The 16,960-nt window shown below is 37.0% G+C and overlaps 1 long non-coding RNA gene across 1 annotated transcript; it reads left to right on the top strand.

The window, feature by feature from the left end:
* Positions 1 to 6,520: 6,520 nt before the first annotated feature.
* LOC123583270 lies at positions 6,521 to 16,119 on the top strand. The gene is made up of 3 exons (XR_006704814.1): positions 6,521 to 6,535; positions 14,824 to 14,827; positions 15,981 to 16,119. It is a non-coding gene; the product is annotated as an uncharacterized LOC123583270 (long non-coding RNA).
* Positions 16,120 to 16,960: the final 841 nt, after the last annotated feature.

The following is a 16,960-nucleotide window of genomic DNA, read 5'->3' as shown; positions in this document are numbered from 1 at the left end:
AAAGAATATCCAATGACATAAAGACAGTCTCTTCAGCAAGTGGTGCTGGGAAAACTGGACAGCAACATGCAGAAGAATGAACCTGGGCCACTTTGTTACACCATACACAAAATAAACTCAAAATGGATGAAAGACCTAAATGTAAGACAGGAAGCCATCAAAATCCTCGAGGAAAAAGCAGGCAAAAACCTCTTTGATCTTGCCTGCAGCAACTTCTTACTCAACACGTCTCTAGAGGCAAGGGAAACAAAACCAAAAATGAACTACTGGGACCTCATCAAAATAAAAAGTTTCTGCACCATGAGGGAAACAATCAGCAAAACTAAAAGGCAACTGACGGAATGGGAGAAGATATTTCAAATGGCATATTAGATAAAGGGTCAGTATCCAAAATCTATAAAGAACTTCTCAAATTCAACACCCAAAAAACAAAGAATCCAGTGAATAAATAGGCAAAAGACATGAGTAGACACTTCTCCAAAGAAGACATCCAGATGGCCAATCAACACATGAAAAAATGCTCAACGTCACTCATCATCAGGAAAATACAAATCAAAACCACAATGAGATACCACCTTACACCTGTCAGAATGGCTAACTTTAACAATTCAGGCAACAACAGATGTTGGCAAGGATGTGGAGAAAGAGGATCTCTTCTGCATTGTTGGTGGCAATGCAAGCTGGTGCAGCCACTCTGGAAAACAGTATGGAGGTTCCTCAAAAAGCTAAAAATAGAACTACCCTATGGCCAAGCAACTGCACTACTAGGCATTTATCCACAGGATACAGGTGTGCTGTTTCGAAGGGACACAGGCACCCCAATGTTTATAGCAGCACTATCAACAATAGTCAAAGTATGGAAAGGGCCCAAATGTCCATCGCTGGATGAACGGATAAAGAAAATGTATATATATACAATGGAGTACTACTCGGCAATCAAAAAGAATGAAATCTTGCCATTTGCAACTACGTGGATGGAACTGGAGGGTATTATGCTAAGTGAAATTAGTCAGTGAGAGAAAGACAAAAATCATATGACTTCATTCATATGAGGACTTTAAGAGGCAAAACAGATGAACATAAGGGAAGGGAAACAAAAATAATATAAAAACAGGGAGGGGGACAAAAGAGAAGAGACTCATAAATATGGAGAACAAACTGAGGGTTTTTGTAGGGGTTGTGGGAGGGGGGATGGACTAAATGAGGAAGGGGCATTAAGGAATCTACTCCTGAAATCATTGCTTCACTATATGCTAACTAATTTGGATGTAAATTTAAAAAAATAAAAAATAACATTAAAAAAAATAAAGAAAGAAAGCTTCATGGAGATACTGAGTGGAAGTTGGATGTATAAACCTATAGTTTCAGAAAGAGACTAAGGCTAGATAACTAATTTTGGGAATTGTCACAAATAGATGAGATCTAAAGTATTGGATTTGAGAAAACACATAAAGGAAGAATATTTAGATAGAGAACAGGAGGGATCCAGATATGGTCTTGTGCAATGTCAACTTCTGAAGTTTATCAGGACATAGATGGGGGACTTAGGAGTGAGCTGTGAAGTGAGAGGAAAACCAGAAAAATAAGAGAATGGTCAATGTACCAAATGCTTATGAGAAATCTGGTAAGAACAAAAAGGTAACCACTGGATGTGACAATATGGAGGTCATTAGTAACCTTGATTAGTGCAGATATAGTGAACTAATGGGACAGAAAAGATGATGAAAGAATGTGAGGTGGAAAGAAAGAAAGAAGAGGTGGAAGGGAGTGGGTATGGACCACTCTTTAAGGAAGAGCCTGTGCTGTGAATGCAAGCTGAGAAATAGAATGGAAGCTGGAATAGGAAGGGCTTCAAGAAAGGATTTATTTTATTAAGGAAAGGAAACACTCAACATGTTTTAGATAAATGGTCATAATTCACCAGAGAAGCAGAAATCAATGCAGGATAAAAAGAAAGTAATTACAGTAACAGAGTCCTTGAAAGCAAAAGGAGAGAGCTGTGGTTGGCCTTGGATAACCCAAGGGATGCTTCTTTCATATTCATAGGAAGGTACAGATATGGGTAGGCTGGTTATTTCACATTGTAAAGATGCATGAGATATTGTCTGATAGTTCTAATTTTTGGCTAATTATGAGGCAAAGTTGCTAACCGAGAGAAGGCTAGAGGAGATGGATATAGGAGGACTGAAGATAGCAATGCATGAAATGGTCATTTTGAAGAGTCATATGACAAATACCATTGCTGAGCAGTGTTGTATGCCTTTGAGTTTTGTGGCCACACTGTGCATTCAAAGTCAGTAAGAGTGTGTGTTTTTTTCCCAAGAGAGATAGGTTGCAGGCTGAGACTAAGTGTATTAGTTGAATTTAATTAGAACTGGGGTTTTGCCAAGAGAATATGTTGCCAAGAGAAATGGGAGAAATAGTTAAGATTGTAGCAATAGATAATTTAATGATGGACCATGAAATCTAAACTCTAGCTAATGAAGGAAGTGAGCTTATGACAGGGGTGATAGTGAAAAAGCAGTCGAATCAGTGAATGGGGTGCTTCATGAGGTAGGAAAACAGTCTGGGAGAGATGTTAAATAGGAATACTGAAAAAAAAAAAGAAGTGATTGGGCATTCTTTCATCTCTGCTGCATGTATTGAAACAAAACATCTAAAGATATAGTGTGTTCTTTTTCATGTCAATACTGGAAAATAAGACATCTGGAGATAAGTTAACTGGGTAGAGAAGACTAAATTGTATTGATTAAATTTTTGAATGATTCAGAGGAAGACATAATTTGGGATGTCAATGCATTTTGGATTGTTACACTTTTAAGAAGCATGGAAAGCACTTTTCATTTTGTATTTTTGGCTTACAACCCAAACTCCTCATCAGCCATTCAATTACACCTAATATCTGGCCTTCTCCCAACTCTTAGATGTTCTTTTGGCTCTTTCTCTGTTCAGGATAGGAGCAGAAAGTCTTTTCAACTGAAAAGATTCATGAACACTGACTTTGGGTTTTGTCTCATACTTATGTTTTCATATTGATTGTAAGATTAGAGTAAGCATGAAGCAAAAAAATAAAAATAAAAAGTTTTTATCATGAGCTTTGCCAGTACCAAATACTCCAATTCAGTATTGTATAGCTACTTTCCTTCTCATTCCTGCCTTGAATCAGATTCTTTTATCAGAGAGGACACACTTTTATACAGACTGAGCTGAAACCCAACACTTTTTTAGCACAAGGGTTAACATATCCTGAGAGAGGACAGTCATGAAAACCAGGAGGTGCTCCATTCTCAATGTATATAAATAGCTTCTCTCTCTTATATCCTTCCTCCATGGCTATTTATAGAGCATGAGGAAACTAGAATATGACCAGTCTGTCATCCAATGCCATATATTCCATAAAAACTGAAACCATTGGAAGCTATTGCCAATCCTAACCAAAAATGTAGATAAGGATTTTTTTTAAGTCAAGTTAACTCAAAAAACCTTTTTAGAGGAAAAGAAATTTGAGAAATGAAAATGTGACAAGAGTTGTTTCTTTATGTATCAATTACTGGTAGTCAAATTATTTTCCTTGTTCTGTTGTTTGCAAAAATCCAAGCGATAAGCTCTCTTTCTGGACCAATAACCCAAAAGTCAGACAGGTGGTCATGAATAGTTTCTCTTAACTTTTATATATAAAGATTTCACATAAACATGACAATAGTGAGAAGTAACTGTATTTTCTATAATGCTGGTATTGAATTTATTGAGAGTGATGCCATCATAAATAAAAGTCTCTCATACAAAATGTTTCTTTGAGTTTTTCCATGTAAAGGAGAAACTGCCTTTTATTATACAATGGAAGCTAGAACCCATTTTTTTTGTGTTGGTTTTGGCTTCAAAAATAAATTTGAAGATTTTGATGCTTAATATTTCTAATTTCTTTAATAAACTAGAGTCTGCTGTCCCCATCCTGGAATTTTATTTTGTATCAAATATTTCTTTTTTTTAAATGTTTATTCATTTTTGAGAGAGAGAGAGAGAGAGAGAGAGAGAGCAGGGGAGGGGCAGAAAAAGAGGTAGACAGAGAATCTGAAGCAGGCTCTGCAGTAATAGCAAAGAGCCTGATGTGGGGCTCAAAATCATGAACTGTGAGATCATGATCTAAGCTGGAGTCTGATGCTCAACTGACTGAGCCACCCAGGCACCCCTCAAAAATTTTTTTAAAAGTTTTTTTGCTGTTATTCTCGTGTATTTGTTAAAATGTAAGCCATAGGACACCATTTTGGTAAATAGAATTGGAATTTCAGAATGTTACAGTTGACAAGAACTGAAAAAAGAGATTGTATAATCTCCCAGCTTGTATAACATAGAAAGTGGGCTCAGAAATGTTATGTAAATTATATAGCTAGGAACTGGCAGAGTCAGTACTAAAACTAAAACTTAGATTTTCTCAATCTAAGCTTGGTGCAAAGTAGGAAAAATTAAACTAGAAATTATATGCAATGCACAAATTTGCTTTCTTTTTTAAACTTAATGTTATTGCCTGTGAATTGTTTTGTATGGGTGAGATTTGTTCCCCCTGGCTTGACTCCAAGATTTCCTATGGTAGGCCCTGTTTAGACTTCCAATATTCAGTAAACACTTCATTAAATAAATCACAGGCCAGAACGACTTTTTTTCAGTCACTTATTTACTATCAATGTTAATGGTCAACTTATTTCTTTCCTTGAAATATGAAAGACTTACCCTATTTGAAATCCTAGAAATATTTGCAATTTTACATGGAACTTTTTAACCTTAGATTTATATTAATATCTTTAACTTAAAACAGTACATTTAACATTTACTCCTAGAATACTATATATAATTGACAAATTCTCTCCCCACCCCAACTTTAAAACACACACATACATGGCATGCACACACACACTGGGCACAAATTTCTGTCACGCAGAGTGTCTGAAGCCTTAAATGGGATGATTGGAGATGTGAGAATTGTTCCTTCTGACACTCAGACTTTCTTATGCGGATTCCTTTTATAGGCCTGTGGTGATGACTCCTCTGCTGGCCTGTGCCCCTGTTCAGTCTTTTCTCACAAATTGTTTGTCTGATTTCCATCCCCGCCTCTGCCCATGTGGCACATTTCTGAACCATCGCTCTACCGCAATTACTTTTCTTAACAGCTAAAGCATCCTTTATGCTATAGTATTTTTAAATGATCTTGTTAATCCTAAAGCAGACTCTTTCGTGTTCACTACTTTTCATTCTATGCTCCCCAGTGAGACGGGTGCTAATGCGAAGTGAAATATTGACAAAGAATAAGCAACAAGAGTGAGAAAAATAAGGAAAAGGTGTATATAAGGTAGAAATTGGATAATTGTCCCTTAACATGTGATTTTTTGTCTTGTCCATTATCCTGGAGAGCTGGAGGAAATAACCCTGTGTGATGAGGGGTGTGGTGATAGCACAGTCTAGGCCTGAATCTGCTGATAACCCAAGGGGCCCTGAACAAGGTCTGAAAGGATACAAATGCGCAAGAAGGGGAGTTAGGATTGGTGATGGGTGATAGTCAATTCAAGGGGAGCAAATGAAAGGCAATAAGAACAAATTGCAATAGATTGGGGGAGGGAAAAAAGTAATTGACCTATATTAGTGTGGTTGGTATGAAAATACTCTCAACCTAGGTGTTACTACCTCCATTTTACAAAAGTCAAGTGTTAAGTCTATTTGGTTTCAAAGGTATATTCATTCTCCTGTGTGATCGGCAGAAAGTTCAGAGTTACAGATTCAAAAGTCAAGAATAGAGCCTGTCTGCAGATAATGAAATTAAGAAACATGGGATTAAGTGAGTCAGTTCTGCAAATTTTAATCACAGCAGTTTGTAGGTTTGCATTTTACATAGTTTACTTCCTCTGGGTTTTGAGTTTGAAGAGTTATGCAGCATTAACATATGCAAAACTTCCAAATAATTTCTATTCTACTTTGGAGTGCTTGGTGTCTAATATTTTAGATATCAATAATACTTTTCATAAAACAAAGATCCAAAAATGAGGATTATGTTTCTCATCCACTCTCTGAAAAGGAGATCACTCAGAATAAAAGGAAAAGTTCTGAAGTCTGTCTATGCTGCTCAGGATGGTGGCTACTGGCCTCATGAGTCTATGGAACACTTTGGGTACACCTAGTCTAGATTGAATAGTAGTTTAATTGTAAAATACACTCCAGATTTTGAAGACTTAGTTTGTGAAAATAGAAAAGATCTCATTAATAATTTTGTTCTTGATTGCATACTGAAGTGTAACAATTAGGATATATTCAGCTAAATAAAATAAATCATTAAAATTAATTTCACTTATTTCTTTTTATTTATTTTTTTAGTGTGGCTACTAGACAATTTAAAATGACATATGTAATTTGCATTTGTGGCTCACACCACTATTGGACAGTGTTGCTCTATATTGCCCTGAACTCTATTGCTTCAGGGCTATATTGGCAGCCTTCCAGGTATTTTCCAGTTCAGGAAATGCCCAGTTATGTGTTATATACATAATATGTTCCATGATTTTCTCTCTCAATATATATTTTAGCTTTCCATGTATTTCCCAGGTTAGGGAATGCCTAGTTATGCCCAGTGACATATCTTTACGAACCAAGGTGTGGCAATATCTAACACTTACCCTGGCAAACCTTCAAATGGCCTCCCTATTTTGAAGGGAAATTTTACTAAGAATATAGATAAACAAAATGATTCAAGTAAATTAAGTTGTTATAGGTAGATACCCTATATTTCAACTTGATGGGAATTTTGGCTGGTGTTCATTTATTCTTCCCTTCACTCATTCATTTATTCCACAGATGTGAAAGAGGGTGTCCTGGGAAAGATGTGTGTTATGAAAGACTGCCCCAGACCACAGGGATGGAAGAAGTCCAAGTAATGCAGGATACAATCTCAACTGATGAAAATGTTTTGATATAGATTACTTATTATATTTAATCATGCTCAGCAAATAGCTTTGAACATTCATTTACATATTTGTTAAAGTATAGGAACTGCCTGATTTTTTGTTTATCCTTATGCAGGCTAAAAGACCTCTCAGACAAGGAAATAGACCTTGGATTTTATTCTTCCATAAAAGGAAATGTTCCCTAGGCTTTAGAGCAACAATAACAAAGCTCCCTGCAATATATTTGGTTCTGTTAAGAGTTATATAATAATTTAAAGGGATTGTTGATGTTCATTCTAATATTATGTTTGGGTTAATTGTACCTTTGAGGCTTGTTATCATAAATGATACATCTAATAATAAGCTGAAGCTGTCATAAATATATATGATCTCATTCCTTACCATGTTCTTTCACTAAATTGGGTTTCTACTTATTTTCTTACATCCTTATTTCATCAATCTATTAAATAAAAAAAATTTGAGTCTAATTTTGAAAAGAAGAATAAAAAACCGTCAAGTATGATGAAGTGGTGGATAAAAAAATTCATGTACCTAAATTTGCTATTGAGAGACAATAAATTATTTTATTTTAAACATTTGTTGTCATAAAAATTTCAGGCCCCTGTCCAAAGTAATCAAAGCACAAATCATAGTCAGTACTAGTCATCAAAACAAGTTACTATAAATAAATATATGATACTTTCTTTGAGGGTAGGAATAGATCCATTATGGAAAGTTTCCAATATCTTCATGAGCAGCATCTCAAAGTACTCAGATCTTAGCCTAGGTGGATTATAGAAGGAAATGCTTCAAGACTAGAACTGCCAAGACATTCAGTGTTATTTCTTCTTTCAGTGGCAAAAACAGGTAATCAGCATGAATAATTCCCTACTTTGGGTGTGTACGTACATTTTTCTAAATAAAATTAAATCTGATACCAACTCCTCCTGGCCCTTGGAATTTCTTAAGCATAGAATTTCCTTTTTTTCAGTCATTTATTCTTTTTTTTTTTTTTTTTGTATGAGGTTTGATGTATTCTTTGGGATCTTTATAAAAACTCCAGGGCATCTTGAATTCGTTATGTGTAAATTAGTCTAAAGTGACAAAGGCAGCTATAAATTCAGCGCCTTATACAAGTTAAAAACATTTATTTTCTCACATTATATTCTGGCCAGGTGGCCAGGGGTTAGTGGGATTGCCTTCTGTGTTTTGACTTGCTTTTGTCAACTCAAGGTTTTCAGTTCTTGATCCAAGATGGTTTACTGCCCTCATTCTACTTTAGGGAAAGAAAGAGAAGAGGCCACCTCCTTTTGTGGGTATGTCCTTAAGGTTGTACACATTATTTCTGCTTCAATAGAAAATGGTCACATGGCCACATCTAGTTGCAGGGGAATTTGGGAATGTAGTTATTGGCTGAGTGCCTCACTCAAAATCCTACTACCATGGAAGTGGGACAGGGGCATAGAAAATGACTAGAAGTCCTTGCCACTTTTATAATCAATGAAAATTAGGAACTGGGCTCTAGATTGAAGCCCATAATGGTAACCACTGAAATGATGGTGGTCAAGTTTATACAGTGCATCTGAATATAGGTTGTTCTACTTTTTTGGTGTTCATTTCATGGACATCCATGTATCCATGCAGCCAACTGTGTCATCTCCTAGAAATAATAGGACTCTAGAGATAATAGAAGGGCTCTAGGCTCTGCCATTTGGAAATTTGCCTCTGTGGTGTCTCTCAGTCTAGGGAAACAATTCTTTTCTGGGTTTATGCCACTTTTTCCCCTTTAATAATCCTTCAAATTTCAATCTCTATATTCTCATATCCTGAAATAATTCCATTCTGTTATTCATAGGACCCTGAACTCTCAAAGTATAGGGGTTATTATTTTAAATTTCTTTCAGAAAAATAAAACAAAAATGAATTTTTAATTTCCTCCAGTATTAAGAAAATTGTGATTGTCAAACTGGATGTCACACACTGGAAGCTGTGGACAACCTAAGTCCACTGATGTATTTTGTTAGGTTTGCAAGTTTTTGGGGGGTGGTGGTGGTGGTTTGCTAAATTGAACTACAATGAAACTAAATTGAACTCCAAGATTGAAAAAAAAAAAAAAGAAAAAGAAAAAAACCCCAAAACCATGATCCACCAATCTCTATATGTAATCCCACTTCTGGATATATATCCAAAGAAAATGAAAACAGGATATTGAATAGATATACACACCCCTATGTTCACTGCAGCATTATTCACAATAGCCAACATATGGAAACAACCCAAATGTCCACCAATAGATAAATGGATAAAGAAGATGTGGCATATATACAACAGAATAATACTTAGCCACAAAAAAAGAATGAAATCTTGCCATTTGAGGCAACATGAATGGATTTAAAGGGTATTAAAAGTGAAATAAGTTAGAGAAAGACAAATACCATATGATTTCACTTATACGTGGAATCTAAAAAACAAAACAGAAATAGGCTTATAAATACAGAGAACAAGCTGGTGGTTGCCAGAGGGGAGGTGGATAGGGGCATGGGCAAAATAGGTGAAGGATATTAAGAGGTACAAGCTTCCAGTTATAAGATAAGTAAATGGTAGGGTTGTAAAGCATAGCATAAGGAATACGGCCAATAATATTGTAATAACTTTGTATGATTACAAATGGTAACTAAACTTCTTGTGGTGATCATTTTGCAATGTATATAAGTGTTGTATCACTATGTTGTACTCCTGAAACTAATATAATATTGTATGTCAACTACAGTGCAAATTAAAATAATGCCAATATGGTTCAAGCAAGTCTGGGGTGGGACCTGATGTTCTACTTTTCTTACAAGCTCCCAGATGATGCTGATGCCGTTCTTCCATGGAGCACACTTTGAGAAGACTTGAAGGGATTAGAACACTTAGGAAGTGATAAATTAAATGTGGGCTGAAATATATGACTGAGAAAATAAGTAAGGATGAATTCATAGTAGAAATAATAAATATTAAGACAAACCAAAGATATTACAGAAGAAGTAACTGAAGTAGATGTAGTGTGAGAACAGTCTTTCAGTCAAACTTTAAGAAAGAGTTTGATGCCTTGTGAAAAATTTGAACATACTGTAATTACCAGTGTTGGTGTATGTGCCCCTCTAAACTTATGCGTGTATGTGCAGTATTCAAGAATTGAAATCAACAAATATTTACAGATCTGACTTGGTGCAGGCATTGTATCATCTAGCACACTGAGTAGATCTTAGATATAAAAAGATTCAGGACACATGCTTCTTCTCAAACAGCTCATCATGGTGTTAGAGAAAGAGATAAACGTATGTGACCATAACATAGCACAGGAAGTGCTAAGCACATGGTGGTCCACTGGGTGTTTTTGTTTTCACCTCTCTAGTAGTAACTATACTCTGGTTTCCCTGTGGGAAATCTACAACTGTCTTCCCAACACATTCCCTCTTCACTTTTGTGATGTGGACTCCTGAACTCTACCTTTGGGCCCCAGGGTAGAGCAAGTGAGTTAGTTCTGAACAGACAAACTATAGTGTTCTGGACACACAGATTGGGCAAGGACAGATGCATGGTATCTCAAGAGGAAACGAGATTTCTGTAAAACTCTCAATTTCCAGTGCTATAGGAATCTGCAAGAGCCTCTAGCCATCTCACTGCCACTGGGGCCTCAGGATGTAGCGAATACTGACACCAAGAAAGCTGACCGCTTTCTGATCTCTCTTGAGCTCTGTATCAAGCTATCTCTAAAGACAGATATACTCCCTTTAATTTTATAAGCCAGTAGATTCCATTTGCTTAAGTATAACCATCATCATCATCATCATCATCTCATGGTGATTACATGTATGTGAAAGATTTCCCTCATGTAGTTAATTAATAATTATATATATATATATATAATTTCTTTTTTTTTTGATGAAAACATTTAAGTTCTATTCCCTTAGCAAATTTTAATTATATAAAACAGTGTTATCAACTATAGTCACACATGTTATACATTAGATCCACAGATCTTATTCATCTTACAGTTAAAGGTTTATACCCTTTTACCAACCTCTCCCTCTTCACCACAACCCCCAGTTGCTGGAAACCACTTTTCTATTCTCTGTTTCTATACTTTTGACTTTCTTTTTTCTTTTTTAGAATCCACATGTAAATAATATCATGCAATATTTGTCTTTCTTTGTCTGGATATTTCATTTAGCAGAAATATTCCAATAGCATATAAACAGCTATACGTAAGTATTAGATTAGCATAAATACTCCAATAACACACACACACAATAACACAAGAATGTATATTCTTTATACACTCATCTACCAATGAACATTTAGGTTTCTTCTATATCTTGGCTATCTTGTTATTAATTTTCTTTTCTTACTTGTTATGGCCTTTTCCTTTCTGCTTAAAGAAGCTCCTTTAACATTTCTCGAAAGGCTGGTTTTATGATGATGAGCTCTTTTAACTTATGTCTGTGTAGGAAACTCTTTATCTTTCTTACAATTCTGAATGATAACCTTGCCAAGTGGAGTATTACTTAAAAAAATTTTTTTTTAAATGTGTATTTATTTTTGAGAGAGAGACAGAGCACGACTGGGGAGGGCAGAGAGAAAGGGAGACACAGAATCTGAAGCAGGCTCCAGGCTCTGAGCTGTCAGCACAGAGCCCAATGAGGGGCTTGAACCCACGAGCCGTGAGATCATGACCTGAGTCGAAGTTGGACACTTAACCGACTGAGTCACCCAAACATCCCAATCTCTGTGTTTGTTTCTATATGTTAGGTAGATCATCTATGTTTCCTGCTGTTGAAGGAGTGGCCTTATGTATAAGGTATCCTATGGGGCCTAGAAGTGCAATCCCACCTGGCCCCCAGAACCAAGTGTTCTAGGTATATCCCATGTGTGGGCTACATGTGCCCTCTTTTTGTGTCTGGGTGGTAACTGTTTTTGTTTTTGGTTTTGTTTTTAATTTTTTTTAACATTTATTTTTTTGAGAGACAGAGACAAAGCATGAGCAGAGGGGGTGCAGAGAGAGAGAGAGGGAGACACAATGCAAAACAGGCTCCAGACTCTAAGCTGTCAGCACAGAGACTGATGCAGGGCTCGAACCCACGGACCATGAGATCATGACCTGAGCTGAAGTCGGATGCTTAACCGACTATGCCACCCAGGCACCCTTGGGTGGTAACTGTCATGGGCATGCTGGTGGGTGGGGCTTCAAGTGGTTTAGGGGGTGCTTGCTGAAGTGGGTGGGTAGGATAGGGCTGGTCAGCAGGGGAATGCCAGCGTGGGTTGGGTGTTGCTAGCAAGGCAGTGAGGAGTGTCAGAACTGGCACCTGCCTGTGTCAGGTTAGCTAGGCAAGAGGGCAAGAAAAATGTTTTCCACTAGTGCTTCCATTTCTCTAGAAAGTTCCTACAGACCTCTGCCCCTTCTGCAGATGCCTTAGAATTAGTCAACAAATCTTCACATATACCCCAAGCACTTTTCAAACTGCCTCTGTGCTGTGTAAAGGAGAGAGTGTTTGTGTGTGGGTACTTTAAGGGAGAAGTATTGGTTTCCTATATCTCTCTGTCTCTCTTAGAGTTAATCTTCATTGATTTTTCAAAGCTCTGGAGTTAAGTGGGTATTTTCAAAGCTTTGTGATAGGGGGACTCATCTTCCTGATATAGGAACCCAGGGCAAGGGGTGCCTGATATAGGACTTTAGCACGTCACTCCTTAGGGAGGACTTCCACGCCTGTGAAATCCCTTCCTTTTGCGGGTCACTGTGCCTACAAGTGCAGCTGCATCTCTGCCCCTTCTGCTCTTCTCAATGTGGCTTTTTCTGTAAATCTTTGGCTGTGGAGGAGCTATTTTTCTAGTTACTGGGTCATTGTTACAGAGACTTGCTGTATATGCAGTTGCAGCTTTGGTGTGCCCAGGGGAGAAAGATAACTCAGGAGCTGCCTACTCTGCCATCTTGATCCTGATACCAATGTGCAGGCTTTAAATATCTTGCAAGTTTGTATGTTAATTATACATTAATAAAGCTGAAATTAAAAGCAAGAACGAACATATTTCTGGCTTCTCATGGAAAGCTGGAAGATGTGGAATGTACATACTATGGGCTTGTATTCCTGTGGAGTTGGAACTAAATAGCAGCCATCCATCCTGTTTAGAAAGAACATGCCATTTCACTACTCACAGACACCTTGTCCACATAGTTCAGTTATATCACCTGTCTGGCCCTTATAGATTTTTTTCTTTGGGGTGCTGCTTAAATGAAGAGAACTGGCTCCTGTGTAAAGGAGAGATAAAAATAATTTTAACCTTTTTTTTTGAATACCTGCAAAGTGGAAATCATGGTATAAATTAGTAGCTTTCACTTCCCTCCCTGCCACCCACCCAAAAAAACACAAACAAAAACTGACTTCAATAATATTTTGCCATATTGTGGAAGTATATAAAAGATGTAAATATATGAAAAGCAAAATGACAGTACCATGATCCAATTATGATAAAAGGCTGTACCTTTTAGTTAAGGAAATCACTGGTACAAGAAACCAAAGTGAAGAGATTGAAAAAGACATCAATTTATTTTCTGTTTGCTGAAAAAAAAACATTGAGTAAAAATCATGTGATGATGCTAATTTTAATAATAGGCAAACTTTAGGAAGAAGTTACTTTAACTCTTCACTTAAATGATGAAGAAAAGTCTGCCACAGATTACTACTTATTTCTCTTAAATGGAATTTCAGCAGGCTATTCTAAATTGTGTCTGTTCTATCATTTCAATTCTTTGTGATTTTCTAATTATGTAAGGCAACAAGAAATATACAGTGAATAATCAGCCCTTCAACTATTTATTCAAAAAAAATTAACATATATGCCAGGCAGTTGGTTTGGTTATAGAAATTCAGAGATAAATCTGCCCTTAAGTTGCTCATATGGGTTGGTGAGTAACCCCGTATGCACGCACAAAGTCTTGAAAATTATAAAGCTATGGAGTGTTTAACATCATATGTTCTTTCAACTGGGTATTAATAACCTATTGATCAAGAAAAATCAAGAAGAAATAACTTAAAATCACTTAAATCAGTTCTATAGAACGAACTTTCTAGCAATAGTAAACCCCAAGGTAGAAAATGGCCTCTCAATACAAAGATTTATGGGGTAAATTGGGCCAGAAACAATCACAAATTGTAAAGGAAGATTTAAGGTGAAATTTAAAGTTTTGAGTACTGCAGGTGCTTGGAGTTATAGAATGCTCTAGATTCTGGTTATAGAAGGAGGGGAACTCAGAGTGCCACCGGGAAAAATTTCCATATAAGCATTTCTGGTAAAATGCCTTAAAGAGGTTATAGAAGATAAGGGTCTAGATCTCCATGCTCCCAGTAATTCATTTTATATATTTTTCATTCTAAATAAATATTAAATTTTACCTTAATTTTGCATTTATAAATTTGTATTCTTTTTCTTAAAAAGCCCAATTCTTTGTCTTATTGTATTGGCTTCAGACCTAACAAAACTTGGATCTGCCCAGTTTTCTGGGAATCACCGTGAGACTGGGATTGATGGAAAGAATCTAAACTGGTACAATTGAGGAAATAAAGTAGTTTTTTGTTTGTTTTAATAGGAAAGAATGCAGAAACTTATTCAAATGGGAAGAAGGAGTAATTTTCCCTCCTCTGAAAAGACTCCTTTGCCGTTTTCAGTCCTAATTCATTATTTTGGGACACTCTGAAGTGTCTGCCTGCTAACCATATTCAAGTACAGAGAAAAGCCTGGGGTGTAGCTGAGAGCTTCTTCTGGACCTAGGTGACTAGAAAGTCCTTTCTCGGGCATCCCAGTATTTGACCAGAACTAGATGTCCCTTGATTCACTCCTCTGTGGTTTGAATTCTGAGATTGGTCTGAGGACCATTGTAAAGAAAAAAATTCCCTACGAATTTTTTCAGGTGTAATACGATTTTTATGCTGGAGCATGAAGCTTTTTGAACACTTTAATGAGAGCAGAAGAGGTGTTATTTTAAACTGCAAGGTGAATGGCAACTTGCCTACTTATCTATAATCTCTTTTCCTTTTAAAATCCCTGCCAAATTGTTTATGACATTTATGGGGTTTTGGAATGGTAGTGGGGGTTCAGAGCCAATGGCCAAGAAAGAATTGTTGAAAACATCTTTGGTGCAAAAAGGTGATTTGATTAAAGCATGAGGACAGGACCCATGGGCAGAAAGAGCTGCACTGGGGCTGTACAGAGTGGAGTTGGGGGAGGTAAAGTCAAAAGGAAGTTTCTTAAAGGGATATTTCCATTTGGCAAAGGAGACTCACAATGACTGGAGGCCTAGCTATTGTCAGGCCAAACTTGTTTTACCCTCTAGCAAAGCATTATCATTAAGATAATAGGGAGTTCCTAGAGATCAGGATATTGATAAGATTGCCCTTTTCTTGTAATATTACTAAGATATTTGTAAACTGATGGAGAATCTATCTGTTTAACCATTTGTTTTCCGTCCTTTCCTTTGTTTCTTGGGCAGGCCAGGAGTGCCTGAGGAATGTCACACATATCCCACAAGGGGGGTGAGATGGTTGTGCTAGCTTGTGTCCTTAACTTGCCTTATGATCCCTCATCAACATGAAGGAGATAATAGGAACTGATGAACTTTGGTGGAGGTTTGCCTTTCCAGCAGAATCTGGGGCAAAGGTGACTCACCTTCCAGGAGGGATACTTAGCAAATAGGTGACTTAATTCACTTCTGAACTCAGAACAGAATTGTCACTCTAACATCATCATCCTTGGGGAAGGGCTTGATGATCCTAGAAATGCTGGGAGTCATTTGCATTGTTGAGTTAAACTGATCCCATTTCACAGGGTTAGATGAGAACTCATCCCACTGTCTCCTCATACCTAGGGAAGTTGAAAATCAACTTCATACCTCATGGAAAACCTCAGTTTGCTGGCTTATCTTCCCACTGGAAAATAAACTTCTGTTTTAACTGAATTATTTGCAAATCCATTTCTGGATTGGTCTGCATAGATGCTGAGATAACCATGTTGGGATAGTCAAATTGGCTAACATACGATGTGTGAAGTGTGCTCTTAGTTTTTGAGGTAGATTCTTGTGGTTCATTGCTTACATACAACACCCAGTGCTCATCCCAACAAGTGCCCTCCTCAATCCTCATCACCTACTTTCCCCTTTACCTCATGCCACCGTCCACCCTCAGTTTGTTCTCTGTATTTAAGAGTCTCTTATGGTTAGCCTCCTTCCCTCTCTGTACCTATTTGTTTCCCCTTCCCTTCCCCCATGGTCTTCTGTTAAATTTCTCAAGATCCACATATGAGTGAAAACATATGATATCTGTTTTTCTCTGACTGACTTGTTTCATTCGGCATAATACCTTTCAGTTCCATCCATGTTGCTGCAAATGGCCAGATTTCATTCTTTCTCATTGCCAAGTAGTATTTCATTGTATATTAACCACATCTTCTTTATCCATTCATTAGTTGATGGACATTTAGGCTCTTTCCATAATTTGGCTATTGTTGAAAGTGCTGCTATAAACATTGGGGGTACATGTGCCCCTATGCATCAGCACTCCTGTATCCCTTTGATAAATTCCTAGTACTGCTATTGCTGGGTTGTAAGGTAGTTCTATTTTTAATTTTTTGAAGAACTTCCACACTGTTTTCCAGAGCAGCTGAACCAGTTTACATTCCCATCAACAGTACAAAAGGATTTCCGTTTCTCCACATCCTCGCCAGCATCTAGTAGTGTCCTGAGTTGTTCATGTTAGTCACTCTGGTGTGAGGTGGTATGTCAGTGTGATTTTGATTTGTATTTGCCTGATGATGAGTGATGTTGAGCATCTTTTCATGTGTCTGTTAGCCATCTGATGTCTTCTTTGGAAAAGTGTCTATTCATGTCTTCTGTGCATTTCTTCACTGGATTATTTATTTTTCGGGCGTGGAGTTTGGTAAGTTCTTTATAGATTTTGGATACCAGCCCTTTATCCGATATGTCATTTGCAAATATCTTTTCC

The sequence above is a fragment of the Leopardus geoffroyi genome, chromosome B1 (genome assembly GCF_018350155.1).
Source record: "Leopardus geoffroyi isolate Oge1 chromosome B1, O.geoffroyi_Oge1_pat1.0, whole genome shotgun sequence".
Classification (NCBI taxonomy): Eukaryota; Metazoa; Chordata; class Mammalia; order Carnivora; family Felidae; genus Leopardus; species Leopardus geoffroyi.
Note: the sequence above shows the minus strand (reverse complement) of the source record. Positions and strands in the feature narration are given on the sequence as shown.